Genomic DNA, 22,694 nt, shown 5'->3' with positions numbered 1-22,694 from the left:
GATGTTTTAGGCTCGTTGGAAAGGTTTTTCAAATAACTTCCTAAAAATATATAGCGAGACGGATTTTCTTACAAAAACCAACCTTTTACAATCTGGACCTTTGTTAAAATAGTTTTTAGCATAACTTTTGAAGTACTTTTCTAAACTTCATAATATTAACTAGGGTTTCATGGGACCCCAAAACGGATCGAATGAGGCCAAAACGGTCCAAATCGGTTCAGCCAGTCCGGAGATAATCGAGTGCATTTTTTTCGAATTAAGAAGTTCATTTTCCTAGTGATTTTATAGCCTTTCCTCAGATAGGTGAGGAAGGCAAAAAGGAAGTTTTTAATTTTTAACATTTTTTGTGAAATGTTTTTTAAGTTGAAAACCCCTATTGATAAGTATTGTGTTGCTAATATGATTTAAAACCTCAATAGCATGAACATTGAAAAGTTTCCTGAAGCTAGAGAATTAGAAAATCTAGTAAAAATGATAACTCGTTGTTCAGATTAATAATATATTTATTTAACCCCTGCAAGTCGCAGCCATCAGAGCCGTCCTGGTGCTGGTGTCGGTGTCGGGGGAGGGGTCTCTCAACCGGCGCCCTTCGGCAAGTACCCTTCTCGATCGCAACATTTCCTGCCTGATGTCCGTCCAACTTCTAGCTCGTGCGCCAGTACGTTGGCGACTCAAACTGCAATCGTCTCACCGCCGTCATTTCGAGCCATCCAGTTTTCGCCAGGACGCGCCGTGCAAAGCCCTATGGGAGCCCCTCGCCTGCCCGACGCCACCACGTCTTCACCACGCCAACGCTTGAGAACCCCTGCAAGTCGCAGCCATCAGAGCCGTCCTGGTGCTGGTGTCGGTGTCGGGGGAGGGGTCTCTCAACCGGCGCCCTTCGGCAAGTACCCTTCTCGATCGCAACATTTCCTGCCTGATGTCCGTCCAACTTCTAGCTCGTGCGCCAGTACGTCGGCGACTCAAACTGCAATCGTCTCACCGCCGTCATTTCGAGCCATCCAGTTTTCGCCAGGACGCGCCGTAGAAAGCCCTATGGGAGCCCCTCGCCTGCCCGACGCCACCACGTCTTCACCACGCCAACGCTTGAGAACCCCTGCAAGTCGCAGCCATCAGAGCCGTCCTGGTGCTGGTGTCGGTGTCGGGGGAGGGGTCTCTCAACCGGCGCCCTTCGGCAAGTACCCTTCTCGATCGCAACATTTCCTGCCTGATGTCCGTCCAACTTCTAGCTCGTGTGCTGGTCCGTCGGCGACTCAAATCGCAAACGCCTCGACGCTGTCAGCCACCGTCCCTAGTCAACTCGCTAATGATGTTCAACCCCAACGCCCCGGCTCCGTGGACCGTCGTGACTCCTCACTGCTAACCATCTACTACCAGAACGTTAGAGGACTAAGAACGAAAACCAATCAACTGCACCTGTCGCTGAGCTCGTGTGATTACGACGTGATCGCATTTTCTGAAACGTGGCTCAATGCGAAGATTGTGGACTCAGAGCTTTCTTCGGATTATACCTTTTATCGTGCCGATCGTAGTCGTGAAACAAGTGTCTTGGAGAGAGGTGGCGGCGTCTTGATCGGTGTCAAAAAACGTTTTCACCCGGAACCCATTCATTTGCGGGGCGGCGAGAAGCTTGAGCAGATCGCAGTGCGTATCCCTTGCCTGGAAAGACGTTATTCGTCTGCTGTGTTTACATACCTCCCAACTCAGATGCAACTATCTACACTCAGCACTCATCGTGTGTTCAACAACTGTGCGATCTGGCGCAAGGTCCTGATGAAGTCATCGTCGTTGGCGACTACAACGTTCCGAATCTCACTTGGCATTTCGACGAAGACATCAACGGGTACCTGCCCAGCGGCCAATCTACTGAACAGGAAGTTGCTCTGATTGAGAACGTTCTTGGTACTGGCCTCCAGCAAATGTTTGATCTTCCGAACGCAAATGGACGATTACTCGATCTGGCCCTCGTAAGCGACTCGTCTCGATTCCAACTCATTGAACCACCTCGGGCCATTCTCAAGTTTGACGCACATCACAGGCCGTTTATCCTAGTTCTCGAAACGCAATCAACGGGGACCGCTGCCGAACAATCCGGAACGTACTACGACTTTGCTAACTGCGACACCATGGCGTTAAACAACTCTATCGCAAGCTTGGACTGGGCTAATCTGCTACTCGTTGGATCTGTTGATGACATCGTTGAGCGATTCTACGACAAGCTAAATGAAATTATCCGGGAGGTTGTACCTCTAAAGCATCGACGTCCGCACCCAAACAGCCACCAGCCTTGGTGGAATCGAGAGACCCGTAATCTTCGCAACAGGCTGCGAAAAGCAAGGAAACGTTTCCTTAAACATCCGACGGAAATGCTGGGCAGGAGTTGGCGGATCGAGAGTTGCACTACGAGATGAGCTTAGAAGCTGCCTTCCGAGGATACATCAGTGGCATCGAATCGAACCTGAAGCGTGAGCCAAAATCCTTCTGGGCATTCGTGAAGAAGCGGAAGCAAGACAAAGGGATTTCGCAGGACATGGTGTATCGTGACTCAAGCGCCTCAACGCCAGACGATTCTGTACAACTGTTTGCAGATTTTTTCAAAACCGTTTACAGCGCCAATCAACCTACAACCAACAACGAGTCCCTGGACAAGATCCTGCCGCACGAGTTACACATGCCCTTGGTGAGTCTCACGGAGGAAGACGTGCGCAAGGTCTTGGCCTCTACCGACGCCTCCAAAGGACCTGGCCCGGACTGTATCCCTCCGTCCATTGTAAAGCAGTGCGCAGCTACACTAGCAAACCCACTCGCCATTATCTTCAACCGCTCCCTCGAATCGGGTGTGTTCCCTGCTAAATGGAAGGTAGCTTCGATCACGCCAATTCACAAGTCCGGGAACGTGCACAACGTGGAAAATTATCGTTCGATCTCCATTTTGAGCTGCCTACCCAAAGTGTTCGAGAAAATTGTGCATGAGTTTTTATCCCGTGCCGTGCAACCAATAATATCTGCCTGTCAGCATGGTTTCATGGCCAACGAACCTGATGACCTTTGTCACCGACGTCTTAAGGAGTATGGAGAGTCGCTGCCAGGTGGATGCTGTCTATGTAGATTTTGCGAAGGCGTTCGATAGAGTGCCGCACCAGCTTGCCGTTGAAAAACTGCGAAGGCTTGGACTCCCTGAATGGATCACGACTTGGCTGCACTCGTACCTAACTTCTCGTTCAGCCTACGTTAAACTCGGTGGCTCGAAGTCTGGGTTGTTCATGATCCCGTCTGGTGTCCCGCAGGGTAGTCATCTGGGCCCACTAATTTTTCTTCTGTTTATCGACGATCTCTGCCACTGGATCAAGAACGACAAGGTCTTGTACGCTGATGACTTGAAGTTCTATCTCACAATTACTTCACCGCTCGATTGCCTGGCTCTCCAAAGTGACATTGATTCGCTCATGAGGTGGTGCGATCAAAACGGGATGGAGGCCAACGCAAAAAAGTGTCAAGTAATTACATTCGACCGTAAGCTGCGCCCAATCACGCACGCATACATGATGGGAATATCCTTGCTAGACCGGGTGTGTTCTGTTAAGGATCTTGGCGTTACTCTTGACAGAAAGATGACTTTCAACGAGCATATCACTTCCGTCACGGCTAACGCGTTTGCTACAATTGGTTTCATCCGAAGAAATACGACTGCCTTCAAAGACATCCACGCTCTAAAGGCTCTGTACAGTGCCCTAGTCAGAAGCCAGTTGGAGTATGCTGCCCAGGTGTGGGCACCATATCACAATGTTCACATCGCCAGGTTGGAGAGGGTGCAACGCGCGTTTGTGCGACTAGCATTACGCACGCTGCCGTGGAGGAATCCGCCGGAGCAGACATCAATCGAGGATCGCCGTCGTCTGTTGGGGCTGGACACGCTGTTGAAGAGGAGACAGAGGATGCAGCAGCTGTTCATCTTCGATCTTTTGACGAAAAGGCTGGACTGTCAAAAATTGTCTCAACTTCTGATCGTTTATGTTCCACCACGTAATCTTCGTCGAAATCCGTCTATGTTTCGTCTATCTGTGCACCATACTGTGTATGGACACAACCAACCATTTGATGTATGCTGTCGTTTGTTTAATGTAGTTTCTGACCGTTTTGTTTTAAATATGACGAAAGATAGTTTTAAGAAATTAATTAGCTGTTAGGAAACAGTCTGTTCAAGACGAAGATAAATAAATAAATAAATTTGTACAGATTTTTAGTTTAATCAAGTACATACAAATTAAACGTGGCAACCCTGCCCTGACTGACAGACGGGGCCGACAACGGCCCGAAATCCGTCCGACGGCTCGACAAAACGGCCCGAATTCCGACGGTTTGTCCGACGGAATTCGGGCCCTTTTCGTGCGTATATCAACACTTTGTCCGACGATCGACAAAATCGGCTTTCGAGAAAATCGACGTTGACGGGCCGTTGTCGGGCCGTTTTCGGGCGCCTTTGTTATTCAGATTGTCCTGCCATTGTCGTACGTTCTCGTTTCGGATTTTCTGGGTTAATTTGATAAAAAAAGAATTTTCATTTGCAAACAATCCTTTTTTATTATTGTTGTCAAATAAAGTAAATTGTAATTAATCACAAGCTCGGAACTCGTCTTGGTTCATATTGTGAAAGCAGACAAAAATCGAAACACGAGCGCAACCTGTCAAAGCCTGTTGCGCCACAGACTGATGTACACGCTTACGATAAACCGCTCCATTTTTTTATGGCGCAACAGATTGTTTTGCGCAACAGAAGAGATGCGCACTTCGGTTTGGTGGAAGCTGCATAATACTTGGCATTTTTCAACCCGTCTGAAACTAATTATTGATTCAGCAAAAAGTGTGAACAAACCATAAGGGACTATCCATAAACCACGTGGACACTTTAGGGGGGGGGGGGTATGGCGATTGTCCATGCTCCATACAAAAAAGTTTTTGTATAGACAATTGTCCACGAGGGGGTTGGGATTTCCAAAAAAGTGTCCACGTGGTTTGTGGATGGTCCCTAATAAATATTCCTTACCTCAATTCTTTGGTTTGTCTGGGTTCCGTCATGCTCCTGAATCTGCTTTTTTCACTAAATATAACACAATTTTATAAACTACAAATTAAACTTATTACTTTGGAAACCCACGAAAATACAACTGTCATTGATTTCTATCAACGCCTGCCAAGATTTTCACACGCACTAGATGTCGCCTTTTTGACATTCGATCAAAACGCACGACAAACGCTCGAAAATGGCAGGACTCAATCGGCTTCGAGCAGATAACGCTTCAAATCGCACGACCGCGGGGGACTTCAGCCTAACAGGGTGCTTGGGCTGAAAAGCAAATTCAGTCACAGGGGTAGTCGACATACGCGGCAATCTCGAGCGCGAGCTGTAAAAAAACAATAAGAAGAAGCTATCTGTCAAAATACTCTTAAAAGTCTCCATCGCGATCCGCTGCGCCAAATTTTCGCGTGAAAATTGCCGGTTCCCCTCAATCCCGTTCCAAATTAACCAGCAAGCAAGGCCATCGTCGCCAGTGCACTGTCCCTCGTGAGATGAAGACATCTGGAGGGCAAATACACAGCAAAAAGGTAACTTTTCGCTTCGACTGAGTTGAGGTGAGATAATAATTTGTGTTTTGAAGCAGTTTTCAGTGATGTCCGCCTTAACTGCCAAGATAGACTCTTTACTCTTTGCTCTTTACGCTTCGAAACCAGCTACGGTGTTGAGGTCGCCGAAAACGACCTGATCGACGCTCGAGTCCCCAATTGCAAAAAAGTGGTTGCCGGAGGTTGTGGCGTCGTGGCGCCCCTTTCAATCTATCTTGTTGAGTTCGCTGAAACTGCAGGTCATCGCCGGGAATGCCACATCGCCGATTCCAAAATCCTCCGCGCTGCACAGGACGCCACCGATCACATGGCCAGGTTCTATTTTAACAATCGGCCGGGGCTTAATTCTACAGGTTTGTTTTGTCGACGGTTCCGGGCTAGCTGCGCGTGAGGTCAAAAGATCACATTGTTTATCGAGCTGGATCCTGCAGAGCGATGCTGTTTAAACATCAGTACAGAAGCACGGTGGTTTAAAAAAGGTGAATTGATCATGAGTGAGTTATTTTTTTTATTTCCATCCTTTTCTAAAATATTTGTAAGATCAGGAAATTAAAAGCTTTTGGTTCCCACTTAAGTTTACATATTACTCCGTTGAATCTAAAGTCTGCATAATAATTATCAAACTCTTTGCCTATGACATTTAAAAGGTTCGTTTTAGTTTTTTCTGGTCAAACAAAAGTAATATCAATGCTCAGTTTGATTAGAAAGTAATCTAAATGTGTGCCTTTCTAAACTGCACTAGGGTACAAAAGAATTTGAAAATTACATCAGATTCAAGATTCAACGGAGAAAATTCGACTTGGGTAAATTTACGTAGATTTCATCGGAAATTTACAAGTTTTTGGATCGCTGTTTGTTCGAAACGTTTACAACGGATGGCATGTAAATTTAAAATGAATAAGATGTAAATTCGCATCATTAATGACGTGCACTTTTGGTACATCATTAATGATGTAAATTTACCGGAGAGTTCAATTAGTTGGGTGGTGTCGTATCCGGTGCGCGGGACGTGATGTCGCGTGGGAACCTACGGCAGGGCCACGGAATCAGCGCACGATACGCAAATAAAACGCGATTGTTAGAACAAATATAAAATGTGTGTATTCTTATTAAGACGCGGAAATGGAATGACGATGGCACAACAATCATTTTGACAGCAAACATAAAAATATCGACGCGCTGTTCTGCGTCACAAAGTGGCAGACTGGCAGCCACTTGTGAGCCAGCGACGTGCGGAAGGTGGGGGCACTCCGCGCACTGGTTCTGTCCACAACATCTCCCCTCTTAAAACAGCTGGTCGGCTCTTGCAAGCGCTGTCGGTGCGCCGGAGAAGAGTGCCAGCTGCGACGAACTCGTTGAAGACGACGACGCAGGGATTGGAGATGGTGTTGCACCGGGTTCTTGTAGAAGCAGCGATCCAGATCGGGTGCAGGTTGCGCGCGTTTTTGGTTCAGCTGGAATCGCAGGTAGAGAAGTGGGCGGACGCGGCGTCAACTGCATCGGGCTCAATCGTGGCAGCTCGGGAAATGACGCAAGCTTCCACTCACCGAGCAGGACATCCAACGGGAGCGCTTTCGGTTTGGTCGATGGTGAAGCAGCAGGTCCGGCTTTGAAGCGACTTCGTGGTTGGTTGATGTGCGAGCGGGTTACGCGTTGGTTGCCATCTCGCACGGCGAAACTTTGACGATGGTATTCCTTCAGTTCGGGGTCAAGCACTGCAGGTGCGCAGCGGTACGCCGACAGAAAGATGTTCAAAGTTCTTGCGATAGTGCCTCTCCCCTCCGAAATTTCCTTGACGGCACGCTTGAGAATGCCCACGACCCGTTTCGCTCGTCCGTGCGGCTGGTACGGGACAGTCGCGAGTTGAGGAAACATCTGGTGGAGGATGGCGATGGTTGCGAGGACAGAGATGCGATGCGTGCAGACTACGTAGTCGTCGTTGAGTGGTTCCGCAAAATCCATGCAGCTGCGCTGCCACGGGCCAGCAGGTTTCGGCCATGGCACAGGAAGTGAGTGCGGTGGGGACCGTGCTACGGAGGTGCACATCTGGCATGCTTTTCCGACGTCGAAGTCGGCACGGGTGTGGTAACGCTCGATCTTCGGATCAGCGGCTTTCGTTGTTGGCCAACCCTCGAGTACATACCGGCGAATCTTGTGAAGTAGTGGATCGGGCTGGGTGCTGATGTCCTCTAGGCGAAGTGTGGCGATAGCGAAGTCCTCCTCTGGTCGTACTTGCTGGTTGATCAAACGTTGCACGTCGGCGTGCCCAAACTGGTCGGTGGAGACGTACTGGGAGGCGAAGTCGTAGAGGAGCAGGTACAGTTCGAAGCTTGGTGCAAAATGTTTCCGGTCTGCCTTGAACCGGACGATGCGAAGCTGCGGTGCGTTGTCGTGACGCGTCTCGAGGGCGTAGTCTTGAAAATGGTGCAGAACGGCTTCCAGGTTGCGGACGTGTTCCTTCTGGGTTGCGCCACCGACGTCGACGTCTTCGAGGTGGCAGGACGCTCCAGGATTTCGGGCCAGCATGGTGGCGATGCTCTGCTGGTAGGCACCGTGTGCATTTTCGGCCAGCAGCGGATACAGGCGCGGCTGTAGAGCAGTGTTGAGGACGGTTTTGGATCCGATGGCTTTCCGCACCCCGACGATCGGGCGGCCAACTCCGAGTAGACGATCGGAGTGATGATGTTGAGCTGCTGCTGCTTGTCCAGTTCGTGGTCGACGTTCTCAACCACCGCGTAGGCCACCGGACGTTTCGGGCAGACGGTCGGTCGGCGGTTTCTTTCAGCTCCAAGTTCACCTCTTTGCCGAGTTCCTCGTTGAACACCTTGTGGAGGACTGACTCGGGCACCGGCGACGAGTCGGGAAGCTGGATACGTGGAGCTCGGTAACGATGGTCGGCTCGTTGCGGGTGCTTCCGGCGGTGGTGATGTCACATCGGAACTCGTCGTCGAGTGACAATCCCGTTTCGGAAGCCGTTTTAACGCGAACAGAGGGTGATGATAACATTGGGCCACCGGATGCGGCGTCTAGTGGAAGTCGGATCGGCGTCCCACCGAAATCGACCGATGCGCATCTCCGCCATTGCTGCACCGAGTGCTCGTTGATCACCACCGCGTGGCTGCGGACCGAGTCCGTCTGGAAAGCCTTCGTGTTCCCGGGGAGCGTGTCGACGTTCTGCGCCGGGTTTGAAGGCGGCTGAACTGCGTCTGTTGAGAACCGCTCCATGAACTCCATTTGCTGCTGGGCAGTCTGCTGCACCGTGCCGACCAACTGCTCGAACATCGTCAGCATCTGGATCATCAGGTCAGGATTCGGCAGCAGGCGCTGATGAGAGAGTGGGCCTTGGCGGAGTGATGTTTGCTGGAACTGCTCCTGACGTGGGTGAAGCTGTCCCAGGTAGGGGAGCCGGGCAAGTGAATCACTCATGCCGCTGGGGGGCTCCTCCTTTAGCTGCACGTGGGTGCCGGAATTGCAGGTTAGGTGGCGCCCACCTTCGTAAACCGCGACAACTCCGACGAATTCGACAGATTCTCGTCGCCACTGTCGTCCCATCCTCGTCGCCACTGTCGTATCCGGTGCGCGGGACGTGATGTCGCGTGGGAACCTACGGCAGGGCCACGGAATCAGCGCACGATACGCAAATAAAACGCGATTGTTAGAACAAATATAAAATGTGTGTATTCTTATTAAGACGCGGAAATGGAATGACGATGGCACAACAATCATTTTGACAGCAAACATAAAAATATCGACGCGCTGTTCTGCGTCACAAAGTGGCAGACTGGCAGCCACTTGTGAGCCAGCGACGTGCGGAAGGTGGGGGCACTCCGCGCACTGGTTCTGTCCACAACAGGTGGTGACACGCGGTCAATTATGTGGCATTGTGTGTGAAAAGAAAAGAATTTTATTTCGTGTTTCATCCTGGTTGGCTTGCCCACAAGCAGAAGAAAATCAGTTCAATTAGTTGGGTGGTGACACGCGGTCAATTATGTGGCATTGTGTGTGAAAAGAAAAGAATTTTATTTCGTGTTTCATCCTGGTTGGCTTGCCCACAAGCAGAAGAAAATCAGTTCAATTTGTTGGGTGACACGCGGTCAATTATGTGGCATTGTGTGTGAAAAGAAAAGAATTTTATTTCGTGTTTCATCCTGGTTGGCTTGCCCACAAGCAGAAGAAAATCAGTTCAATTTGTTGGGTGGTGACGCGCGGTCAATTATGTGGCATTGTGTGTGAAAAGAAAAGAATTTTATTTCGTGTTTCATCCTGGTTGGCTTGCCCACAAGCAGAAGAAAATCAGTTCAATTTGTTGGGTGGTGACGCGCGGTCAATTATGTGGCATCATTGTGTGTGAAAAGAAAATAATTTTATTTCGTGTTTCATCCTGGTTGGCTTGCCCACAAGCAGAAGAAAATCAGTTCAATTAGTTGGGTGGTGACACGCGGTCAATTATGTGGCATTGTGTGTGAAAAGAAAAGAATTTTATTTCGTGTTTCATCCTGGTTGGCTTGCCCACAAGCAGAAGAAAATCAGTTCAATTAGTTGGGTGGTGACGCGCGGTCAATTATGTGGCATTGTGTTTGAAAAGAAAAGAATTTTATTTCGTGTTTCATCCTGGTTGGCTTGCTCACAAGCAGAAGAAAATCAGTTCAATTAGTTGGGTGGTGACGCGCGATCAATTATGTGACATTGTGTGTGAAAAGAAAAGAATTTTATTTAGTGTTTCATCCTGGTTGGCTTGCCCACAAGCAGAAGAAAATCAGTTCAATTAGGTGGGTGGTGACGCGCGGTCAATTATGTGGCATTGTGTGTGAAAAGAAAAGAATTTTATTTCGTGTTTCATCCTGGTTGGCTTGCCCACAAGCAGAAGAAAATCAGTTCAATTAGTTGGGTGGTGACGCGCGGTCAATTATGTGGCATTGTGTGTGAAAAGAAAAGTTTTTTTTTCGTGTTTCATCCTGGTTGGCTTGTCCACAAGCAGAAGAAAATCAGTTCAATTAGTTGGGTGGTGACGCGCGGTCAATTATGTGTGAAAAGAAAAGAATTTTATTTCGTGTTTCATCCTGGTTGGCTTGCCCACAAGCAGAAGAAAATCAGTTCAATTTGTTGGGTGGTGACGCGCGGTCAATTATGTGGCATTGTGTGTGAAAAGAAAAGAATTTTATTTCGTGTTTCATCCTGATTGGCTTGCTCAAGTCCTTCCTACATCATCGTTGATCGGGAGGCACGACGTCGTGTGAATTGTTGCATTAAAATAAGTTTAAGTATTACTGTAAATGACTGTAAAAAAGTCCTTCCTATATCATCAATGTCGTCTGGGTAATCGTGATGAAAAATTACATTTATTCAGTATTTAAATACCTGTGCGCGAGTGTTTTGGTGTGCTAATTAGAAAGACCTTCCCATAGCATCGTTGCTCGGAAGGCTCGCCGACGGGTCTGTTATGAAAGTCCTCCCCATAGCGTCGTAGCTCGGGAGGCATCGAAAAGCCAATACCTTATCCCACTAACCCAAAAAAAAATAATCACGTGATGCTTGAAGGAGATGCTGTGGATTCAACGGTCTCAAGCGGTATCAACAAGAATATAGCGAAAAACTATGTGCTTGATGAGTCTGCAACTTCAACTATCGGACTAACATTCCTCCCTTTCGTTGAACTGCAGGCTTCTTGGGAGGGCGCTGGTATTGACTAATAAAGTCGGGGTCTTCAGGGATTAAACAGTGAACGGATGGTTGGCTCCCACTGATCATTTTTGATTCATTGTTTAACTTCAGCTGATCTGTCAATAACGGAGTAGCAGCTCATTGGCAGTCAACCATGCTCATGCTCATGCTCATGCTCATCATTAATGACGTAAATTTACCGGAATTTTTTTTTCTGTGTAAGACACGGGGAAGTAGATAGGAATTTTAGTCCGATACTTGAGTGATGAAGACCACTAAATCGGCTGCGTCTTCGACAAAGTATCACGTGAGGTTTGAGGGTGTTAGTAAGATGGGTGTGAAGCCAGGATTCACCGTGATTAGTGATGCGGCCGGTCAAATCTATTTATAGTTTTCAATTCTTCGTATGTTCTTGGATTCATTTTGGAAGCTTTCCAATTCGGCTCACCAAGCTTTTTGTGGTGAATTCTGGTCGTGTTGAAAGTTCAATATTCGCCTAACAATTATGCAACCAGTAAGTGTCCTTGAATTCAACTTGCATTCAATATTGCATTTCCTGTTCTTAAGTTCACAGATTCCAATCAAGTTTCTTGGATTCTTATAGCATTCTTAATCCTTCTAGTCAACTAAGCCTCGATGGTCTGGTGGTTAGCATTTTTGTCTGCTGACCCAAAGGACGGGGGATCGAACCCCGCCGCAAGCTAATGAATTTTCGTTCATATTCAAGTGTTCAGAATTCCTTCTTTCCATAATTTCTCGATAGGAGCAGATGGGAATCGAACCCAGAACCTTTCGCTTACAAAGCGAACAGCGTAACCATTCAGCCACGCCTACCCCTTTGGAGTGAAACTTCCGCAAGTGTCATGAAAAACTTTCGTAGTAACAGTTCAATAGGGCGAATCTGCAATTGTGAACAATCAGTCTATCCCCCTCATACTTGATGTGAACTGTCATTTGAGCAAAAGGTAAAGACTGCTTTTTTACAAACGCAGATTCGCCCTGTTGACCTGTTAACTTAAGAACAAGATTATCCGTTCGATCACGCAGAAAAATGTTTTGTAGAATCAGCCTGTACGAGGTTTGTTTCAACAAAAATTTTGTTGAATATAATCAACGCCGATTTTGCGTTGAAACAAACCTTGATTTTCTCAATTCCACAAAAATCTTTTGTTGTTTTGAAAAAGTTGCTTTGACGTTTAGTGTTGATTCAACGAAAATCTTGATTTTCAAATCAACAAAATGTTTTGTTGATTCAAATATGCCTTATTTTTCTGCGTGATGCAGTGGTGAACGCAGAACGCTGACACGGGGTTTCAAAAAGTGAAGCAGATTTTCTTTTACTTCTTCTTGGCGAAAACCTGCGCAAGCGAGATCGCTTACGTCAAAATCATCGCGAAACGTGGTTTAAAACGTAAACAAAGCCAGCTGATGATGCAAACTCACGGGCATTTTTTGATATGGTCGTATGGAGCCTGTGACTTGATCTCGTCGTTTTTTGAGGATCGGAAGCAGTCCGTCAGGCTGGGAGATGTTGTGTCCGGAGAAAGTGATGTGATTGACGGCACACCTCAGGGATCCTGCCTCAGCGCGCTACTTTTTAGCCTGTACATCAACAGTCTCCCAGAGTCCCTGAGGTGCAAGTACCATCTGTATGCTGACGATCTCCAAGTCTACGTTTTCGGACCATCAGCCGAAGTGGACTCTCTGGTCGACGCTATCAACGAAGATCTTGCGGCAGTAGCTCGTCGGGGCGATGCTAACTGGCTCGCACCCAACCCCAAGAAGACCAAAGCGATTATCTTCTGCAAGTCTGGAGCGGTTGTGCCACTGACAGAAATAAAATTCGGTGGTGAAGCCGTGCCGTGGTATGACGTCGTTATGAATCTCGGTCTGAAGATGGATTGTCAGCTGTCGTGGTCCCACCAAGTCAACGACGTTGTTCAAAAGGTGTTCAACACTTTGGGTACGTTTCGTCGTTTTGGCCCTGTACTCTCTACGTTGACACGACGTAAGCTGGTGCAGGCGGTGGTTATGCCGATTTTCACCTACGCCTACGTCGTCTACTACCCTGGACTGTCAGTTGCGCTCAAGGACCAGCTGTACCGCTGTTTCCAAGCCGCTGTGCGTTTCGTGTACAACATGCGCCGGCGAGACACTACTGCAACCGTGAGGACTACCATCCTGGATGTTGATCTGCCGGCGAACTATCAACATAGGATCTGCAGCTTGTATGGATCGACCTGCTGGAACGGACTACCGATGCCAAAAACAAACCAATATTGAGCACGTTTAAAAAAATCCGTCATTTATTATGAGCCTTCTGCCATTTAATTTTGAGCCTTTTGCCACTGTTCTAGCTGTAGTTTAAATAAGCTATAATTTGTTTGATTTATCGAACTTTCCAATGTGATGTAACCGTTACTTCCTTGACCTTAAGCAAAGTGTATACACTAACAGGCTATCATTACAAATAAACAAACAAATTTTAAATTTAAAAAAATTAAAAATACCATTTTTTTTCGGCAATTTTAGACAAACTACATATAGGGTATATGACCCTATTTTGGACCTAGTACCTATTTTGGACCTATTTTTATTAATCGAGGTAGTTCAGGCTTTTAAGGTACGAATTCACTGAATCCAACCAACAGAAAGTGTAAGCAGGATCGTTTTGTATCTTACCTCTTCCAAAAATGTTAACATTTTTGATTATTTCCGCTTTTTCAGCCACATTTTCCAATGCCATTCGTATTTCCTACCATTTTCCTAGCACATAGATTAGGTCCAAAAATTCCAGCCTCGTTGCTTATCAGATTTGGCTCGCGACACCTTGATGATTTTTTCGGTTTTTCTCTGACACCACGCAATTTCGTCCGGTTTCCGAGCCATGTAACTGTTGTTTATTCAATTCTTTGATGTTTTTCATCACTAAACCATTGAAATAACTATTCTATTATCGAAAAAAACTCAATTCAAAATATTTTTTCAAATCAGTCGCGTTGGATCAGTTTTTGGACCTACTTTGCCGTTGGTTCAAGGCTATCACCAACACATGTATAACAAGGTGTTGCCAGTTTAGTTTATCAAATTATTTCGATATTTCATTGAAATTAATTGATACTTTTTAATTTAATATTTTGAATTGAATTTCTTTACTGTAATTATTTGAAAGAAATCTAAGTTTTAAAAAGCAAATGATTAACAGCAACAACGAAAATATGTTTTTAAACGATAAAATTGCAAATTGATGATAGAGATTTAGATGATTGTTAGGACCGATTGCAAAGTATCCCAAAATTTAAACTGATGTTGATTTATTTTTGTCGTAACATCATTATCACCAATTCAGCTGCATATATTTTTAATTGTTGCTTAAAAAATGCAACCTGGCTACCCTGTTGGAATTGAAGGGGAAACGATTGATAAACCTAAAGGGTCTAGTTCATTTAATCGTCAGCTGTCACCGTGACAGGAGCTGTCAACATTGCTTACGAGTGGTTTTTGAAAAAGTCGTAAGAAATCTTGAGTTAGTTTTGAAAAGATCCTAAGCGCTAGTTATAAACAAATCAATTTTCCGATCAGTTCTCGATCAATTTACGAATTATAAATAAAAAACTAACTTAATCCACCTATGTGGTTGATGCCTTCCTAACTTTTTTCCAAAAATGGGTATATGAGTGGTTTCATCATTTTTTTAGATCCAGAAAATAGAACCCAATGTAAAAATTATGTGATTATAACTCGAGACAGGGTTGCCAGATCTTCAATGTTTTGGACTCATTGGAAAGGCCTTTCAATTACCTAACCAACGATGGGTCGGATGATGGATCCGGACATAGTTTACATACATTTAAGTGAGATCCGGCTTCAAAAAAAGTACATAAATATCACTTAAGTGGTCATAACTCGAGACAGGATTGCCAGATCTTCAATGTCTTGGACTCATTGGAAAGGCCTTTCAATTACCTAACCAACGATAGGTCGGATAGTGGATCCGGACATAGTTTACATACATTTAAGTGAGATCCGGCTTCAAAAAAGTACATAAATATCACTTAAGTGGTCATAACTCGAGACAGGGTTGCCAGATCTTCTATGTCTTGGACTCATTGGAAAGGCCTTTCAATTACCTAATCAACGATGGGTCGGATGATGAATCCGGACATCGTTAACATGCATATAATTGAGATCCGGGAATTTGTGAAAACACATTTTTAAGCATAACTTTTGAACTACTTATCGAAACTTCAAACAATTCAATAGCGATGTATGGGACCCTAAACCAAGTCGAATGCAACTGGTTCGATCAAAATCGGTTCAGCCAGTGCTGAGAAAACTCAGTGAGAATTTTGGTCACATACATACATACACACACACATACACACACACATACACACACACAGACATTTATTCAGTTTTCGATTCTGAGTAGATATGTATACATGAAGGTGGGTCTAGGAGCTTTTAATAGAATTCATTTTTAGAGCAGGATTATAGCCTTACCTCAGTGAGGAATGCAAAATGCTTTGAATTGTCATCTTATAAATGCTCTTTACTGGAAAACAAACAAAATTTGGTTTGATTCAGAGAAAAAAATCAAATAAATGTCGGAGATCGTGATGGCAGTTACGACGTATTGCAAACTAATCAGAAAAATATTCATATGGAAAAAAAATTACCGTGTCAATCATGTTGGAAACACAATTGAACCAGCTAGAAAAATAAAAATCATCGAAAAAAACAAAATGTAAAATGAGTTTTATGATTTGAGACATATCTGATTACCGTATATCTGAGTGATAGGTTTGAGATTTTTCCGCAAAATGAAGAGTACAAATTAAATACGTACGGAATGGTATGGAATCATACTGACCGTGGTAGAGAAGTGCTCAAAGTACCTCATGAAGAACTTTTCATGAGATTTTTAAAGGTTTAAAAAGTAAGTTAACTGTAATTAATAAAATGTTGATAAATAGAATTAATTTAATCTTCTCAAAGTGTCATGATTTTTCAATGAATATAATTTTGAATCATAAAACGGAATGCATTTTCGGATTCTTCAGACAATCTTGTACTAGGAAAAGGTAAAATAAGTTTGTGAATAATAAGTCTAGCATTAGCATTAGCATTAACTATAAAGGTCGCACAATTCCGGATGGCTGCACAACGCTTATCTTGCTGTTTAACTGTAATTAAACGTATAATAGCACTAGACTCTCATCCGGCACCGCACTACTGATTCCATTGTTTATTTATAATGACCAATCACCCCATGCACTCGAACAGCGACACAAAAGAGACGGAAAATAACACGAAAAAAACAGGACTGCGCGTCCCCACAAGCACCGCACTACTCATAAGTTTGTGAATAATAAGTCTCATTAAATATTATTTGTTTTTGAAACATAATTTAAAAATAAAAAAAATCTCCTAATTTAAAGGCATTTTCAGTAAAACAAATCTCATATAAAATGCGGAGGCTTTAGATTCGTTCTTTGAATTCAGTTAAACATGTAATATAAATCTATAATTTAATAAACAAATCTAGTTTCAACGAATTTCAGGCAAAGCTCTGAATTTTCAACAATTTCACCTAAAACTTATCAGGTTAAAAAGCTTATAAACTTAGTTAACTAAATATTGACATAAACGATTTTCTTAAAAATTATATCAGCAACCTAAGTGATAAAAAGTTCGAAGTAAATATAATGTTTGAACACCTCAAATCTGCTTTTAACAAAACAAACTATGACTATCAAAGGCACCCTGGTATTCAAACAAAGATTTTTTTTCAAATATTACATTGTTTTTAAAAGTGCAACATGTAGTTGAACTTTTTGTCAAGCAACTGTAAAGTTTAACATGGCAGATGAGAAAGTTTCACACCAAGTTACAAGCTTTTATCTCCCTTTAAAATTTCTTGATTGTTTAATAATATTTGAACTTAAGCTCTGCGTAAAATTTAGAACCTTTTTTCATTGTAACTTGTTATGTATTGTGAATGTATCTCTGTCATTCATTTAATTTTAAGCAGGGTTGTTAAAATATCAAAATATCAGCTCTCAGCAACTACAATTATCCCGCCTGAATATTCATGCCTCAAATACAACTGCTTTTTCTCCTTATTGAAACTCTCAGTGCCGAACATAGCCGAACACGTTTTCCTGTTTACACACTCGCAATTGACAGTTTCCTTTGTCTCTCATTCCCGCTTGCACGATTATCCAACCCTCACAGCGTTTAACCATAAAAGCTGGCACAAAACCAATTTCTGCAAGCGCAATTTTATGGGACGTCATGCGTGGTCGGCTTCTAATAGCCATCTCGCGTTCTCTCATTGCAGTTTTCGGAGAGAATGAGAGATTCAATGGTGAGAACGCATAGTCGAGGAAAAGGAGAGGAGTGATAGAGAGAGAATGATATCGCTGGGAATTACGAGACACAAGAAGAGATCTCACAAGCTATAGTGACAGCCGCTATACTCTCGGATATTTTTGGTGCAGAGATAATCAATTGACAGCTTTTCTATCACTCATTTGCAACACTGATTTTAAGTTAAGTTGTTTTTATTGCGACTAATAACGGGTTGTCTTTTATGTTCTAATGCTTGAACAATTAGGTCGTATGAATACGCAAATTGTAAATAGGACAGAGACCTGCTTAAAATGCGCGAGTTTCCATTCAATATAATTAAAACACGTTTGCAAATTCAAATCCATTGTTTTATCATAATTATTTTATTATAATTATAATCGTGGATAGGCCCTTTGGTTTATCAAACCGAGTTTCTGTAAGTGTGCGTGTTGCGCCGCACGCCGCAATTTGAGTTGTCCAAATTTCAACCAATCAGAGTGTAGGTTCAGCGATGTCTCCAAAATACATTCAATAAGTCCAAAAAGCATCCAAAAAATGTTTTACTTGAAATGCTTATTACAATGAAATGGTTAAACGAAACTATTGGCACTACGCCCCCCGGGGCATGGCCTTCCTCTAACGTGGGATTTCTGCTCCAGCGCCTCTGACGAGACAGGAGAAACCGGGACCGACGTTTTACTTCACCATCCGATAGAAGCTCAGTGGATAAGGCGGGAATCGAACCCGCGTCTCATAGCATCATCGGGATCGGCAGCCGAAGCCGCTACCCCTGCGCCACGAGACCCACCAATGAAATGAAATGGTTAAATTATTTCCAAATTGCAATAGTACACTTTGTTAAGCATAAATTAAGGCACAGAACAATCCTGAAACGAGCCAAATTAGTTAGACCGTTCCTGAGAACAATGCGAAATCTGTTGACGCTTTGCATAGTAGGTCCAAAATAGGGCCATATACCCTATTTCCTACACTGAAAGAAAGGCACATAGCAATATCACATGTTTCACACATGAATCCGCCCCATACGACATAGCATGTGAATTTCATATGTAAAGCACTTGAAAAAAATGTAATCCCGCGACACTGTGAATCCATGTGCAAAACACGTTAATTTTACATGGAAGCTCACATGACCTTGCAATGCAAATGCTCATGAAAATGATATGAATTTGTAGTAAAAATCAAATGATTTTCCAGTGACTTTCATATGATTAAATAATGAGTTTTGATTTCCGTATTTTTTCAACTAGATTTATTTATTTACCACTTTAAAATTGATTATGCACAAATCTATATTTTTTTTTATTATGTAAAACACACAGAACCCACTCTCATGCTGCGTCGTAAGTGCGTGCGAGGCCGTGTCCGCGCGATCCGTTTATCTTGATGGCACTTCATGACGGACTACGGGAAGAATCGCTTGCAATCTTAGGCCAGCGCCAGAAAAAAGTTGTTGTCGCCGACCGCCGAATCATAGCGCGAATGTTCCGGTGAAGTTCCGGATCACTGGATCCGGAGAGCGGATTCTGAAGCAGACCTTGAGCTGGCACTTGATTTCTGTAAAAAACAGGCGAAACATGATCTTTATCTTCTACTGGTCCATTTTTGATTGTACTCACTTCTTAGTTGCTTTTTGCACTACTCAAAGCTTATTTTTAAACAAATTTTAAACAAACCGCAGACCTTTTTCAAGCTGACAAGAAAAAATTAACCATCTTTGTCCGTGGCCATCTTACTTATGAAGATTTTTTCACCACACGCGTAAGCATTTAGAACTAACGTGATTTTCACTTCGAAACCAATGGATAAGTCGAATGGGGCAAATCTAAGTGCTTTTCCCTTGAAACTCACGTGAAAACCATTCGAAACAAACGTGAAGGGGTTTACGCATGCAATCAACTGACTTCAAATGATTTTCACATCAAATTGACATGCGAAACACACGTAGGTCATAGGAAAAGCATGTGAATTTATTGTGTTGGTTTTTGAAACAACTCACGTGAAAAAGCATTTGATTTTGCTATGTTGGTTTTTTTCAGTGTATATGGCATATGTTGATCCGTAGTGCATCCTTACGGTCATGCGTGATTCCTACATGCGATTTTTTTCAGTGCGGTTCTCTCAGCTTTCATTGACATGGCGCGTGTTGTTTACAAATATGAAATTTATTGGAAATGATTTTTCATCGAGGTACTCCGCCGGTTCCCTTGCAATCCTTTTACTGCGTAACGACAAGCGGACAAAAAAAAAACGACAAGCTGACAAGCACCACGGTAGACCAAGCCTCGGTTGCCCTACGGATCATTACCCTCACCCTCGCGTCTTCCGAAAACCGCCAACTAGCTCGAGCAAACAACATCAACCAATTCGCCGTCACGCAACAGCTCAATCTCCAGGTCCAGCTCGCTTAATCAAACCTCCGGCGAGGGCATCAACAAATCCAACTACGTGTGCTGACCGTCGGAGCACCTGCAGCACCAGCAAGAATCCTCAGTGTTCGTACTGCCACCACGCCAAACTCCAACTTTTTCACAGCAGCAGCAGTTCTGCCAATCCGATGGCCACTTTGGATACGACTCCCACCGACGCAAATGCCACCCCGCCACTCACTTTCCGGGATGGTGGTGGAAACTTCCCGTCTGCCGTTTCATCAACGCTGTCGCAGTTGCGCATCCGGCAAGCGTTCAACCAAGAACTTGCCGCCGTGCAAAGTGCCAACACCACGCCCAACCGGATCGAAGGAGGCCGTGCGGAAGATCGAGGAGATGAGTCGCCAGCGGTGCTGGAGCGGCCTGCCATGAAGACTAACTGCTCCTCCGGTCGAGCGCTTCGTGGAAAGGCCTTCTACAGGACTATTTTGTACTCGAGATTCTAGCAGCCTGAGAAAAAGTATGCAATTTGTGGCCACCTCATCATGAAAATGATCCTGCAGGCAAAGGGCAAACTTGTGGGCAAGTCGTACCATTCGGAATGTTTCCGGTGCAGCATGTGCAATGAGATCGTGTACGGCTACCTGTAACAGGTGGAGGTGGACTTTCAGGTCTACCGCTTCAACGATTACCACAGCATATTTGCTCTTTTGCGAGCTGCGGAGAAGGAATTAATGATTGTGATAATTTTGTAGAAAAAAATGAATCATTTCTTATAATTTTTCAAAATAATAAAAAAAAATTGGTGGCGGTTGGCTATTTTGACTGCGTATTCGCGCTGAGCACGAAGAACTCTTGAGGAAATGGGTTATGACCCGGAATGGTGATTGGTCCAGGATGACTACTGATTGGGAACGGTTTGCGCATTGGTTTGCATCCGATCTTTCTAGGCGTGCGGCTAGTCTCTTTTCCGCTTCTTGAACAACTTTGATAGGGCTTCCCAAGAGCGCTGCAAAACTGGGCCTTCAATACCGACTTCAAACGGCACAGGTGACGCCCTAGTACGGTGGCAGGTAGGACGCGAAACGAAGCGAGAACTTTTTTGTGGGTATGTCGCGGTACGGGACGGCACAGAGCGTGTGTTCGTCGGACTCGTTCATCTCGCACGCTTGGAGGATATTGCGGACCACTTCGAGACGGGGTCTTAGTTCGAGGAGGCGTCGTGCGAAGGAGTCTGAGGTTTTGTAGTTTTTAAACTTGAAAAGAGGTTGGAGGTTGACCTGGGTGAAGTAGGCGGCCAGCTCGCAGAATCGCTTCTGTTCGCCGAGGGTGTGTAGACTGACGACGTATTCGCGACAAATGGTTAGGAGTTGTTGGGCTTCGGCAATTTTTTGGCGGGAATCGACAACGAGCAGGGCGTGTTGAGAAGTATGTACTGGTGATTTTCGTTGGTTGGACATTTAGTTCCTTCCAGTTTCGATGGGGATGGGCTGTAAGAGGAACGATCCTGAACGGACATCATGTCCGGCGAGTTGGGAGTTGATCGATCACATGTGGGGCGGTGGAAGTCCTCTTGGAGGTACGGCGTAGAAGCCTTTGTCACCGGCGGTGCTGGTGGAAATCTTTGCCACCAATTCCTCGGGCAGTTCCAGGTCTTCGTCTCCAACATCCCATCCGGCGACTACACAGCCTACGGATCGTCATCGTCCTAGGCGTTCTCGAACAATTCGTCGACACTAGAGATCCTTAATAGGGAGACTGGTCGAAGTGAATTTGACGTACCCAAACAGACACGAGTTTGACGTATCCAAACGAGCATTTGCCTTTACGCTCAGCAAAACTTATCAGTGTTGCCAAGCTCAAAACATACGTTGCCAGATCGATTTAGCCTACTTAGACCAGTCTCCCTATTTAGGGTCTCTAGTTGACACGCATCCCAACCGCCTTCGTCGGCAGCTTCGACGATGGTATTCGTTGCGGCCAGCGCCTTGTGAACGGTAGCAGCAGAATCCCTTCAAATCCGTCAACAGCGGTCAGTTGCTTTCGGACTGCTAGATCGAAACCGGTGGGTGGAGGAACTTGGCATCCACTTGAACCTGCGGAGATTGTTTCGGCCAGCGCAGTCGCGTCCTCCTCCAATCCGTACGTTACAGCCTTAACCGACTCACGTTGTTTCTGTTTTGGTTGTGACATTTGCTGCTGATGTGTAGAAACGTCACATTCCACACTGATCAAAATTTCGTTCAAATTCTCGTGCATGCCGTAAATACGTATTTACCCTCGTATTTACCAATATTTACGGTAGTCGCTCCGTATTCCCTACGGATCTACCTTTTGCCCAACCCCGTGTTCTAGCACCATACTAATGCTAAATGTTTTAATTATTTTTTGAATAAGACATTTTGAGAAATCATGCGTAATCGCGCGATGCTACTTCAACAACTTGAATAGACAAATCCAGCGAAAGCTCAACGCTGCTTTTTGATGGTGAGAGATTTGACAGCTCCCATACTAAATGTCTCGATTTTCATACTTTTTGTTAATTATCTTTTAAAATAAAATACTTAACATATGAAAACTATATATTTTTGGTGCCCAAAATTCCTGCTGAATCGAATGGTGTACTTATCTCGATTGCAAATTTTTTGAGCAGTTTTCATTTTAATA

The 22,694-nt window shown here is 44.7% G+C and overlaps 1 protein-coding gene across 1 annotated transcript in view; it reads right to left on the bottom strand.

Annotated features, from left to right (window-relative positions):
• The window catches only part of LOC6052820 (SCY1-like protein 2), a 186,691-nt gene that overhangs the window by 163,417 nt on the left and 580 nt on the right, over positions 1 to 22,694 (bottom strand). The gene's annotated exons all lie outside the window — the stretch shown is intronic.

This window comes from Culex quinquefasciatus, chromosome 1 (assembly GCF_015732765.1).
Source record: "Culex quinquefasciatus strain JHB chromosome 1, VPISU_Cqui_1.0_pri_paternal, whole genome shotgun sequence".
NCBI classification, from domain to species: Eukaryota; Metazoa; Arthropoda; class Insecta; order Diptera; family Culicidae; genus Culex; species Culex quinquefasciatus.
This window is presented reverse-complemented; position numbering and strand designations above follow the sequence as displayed.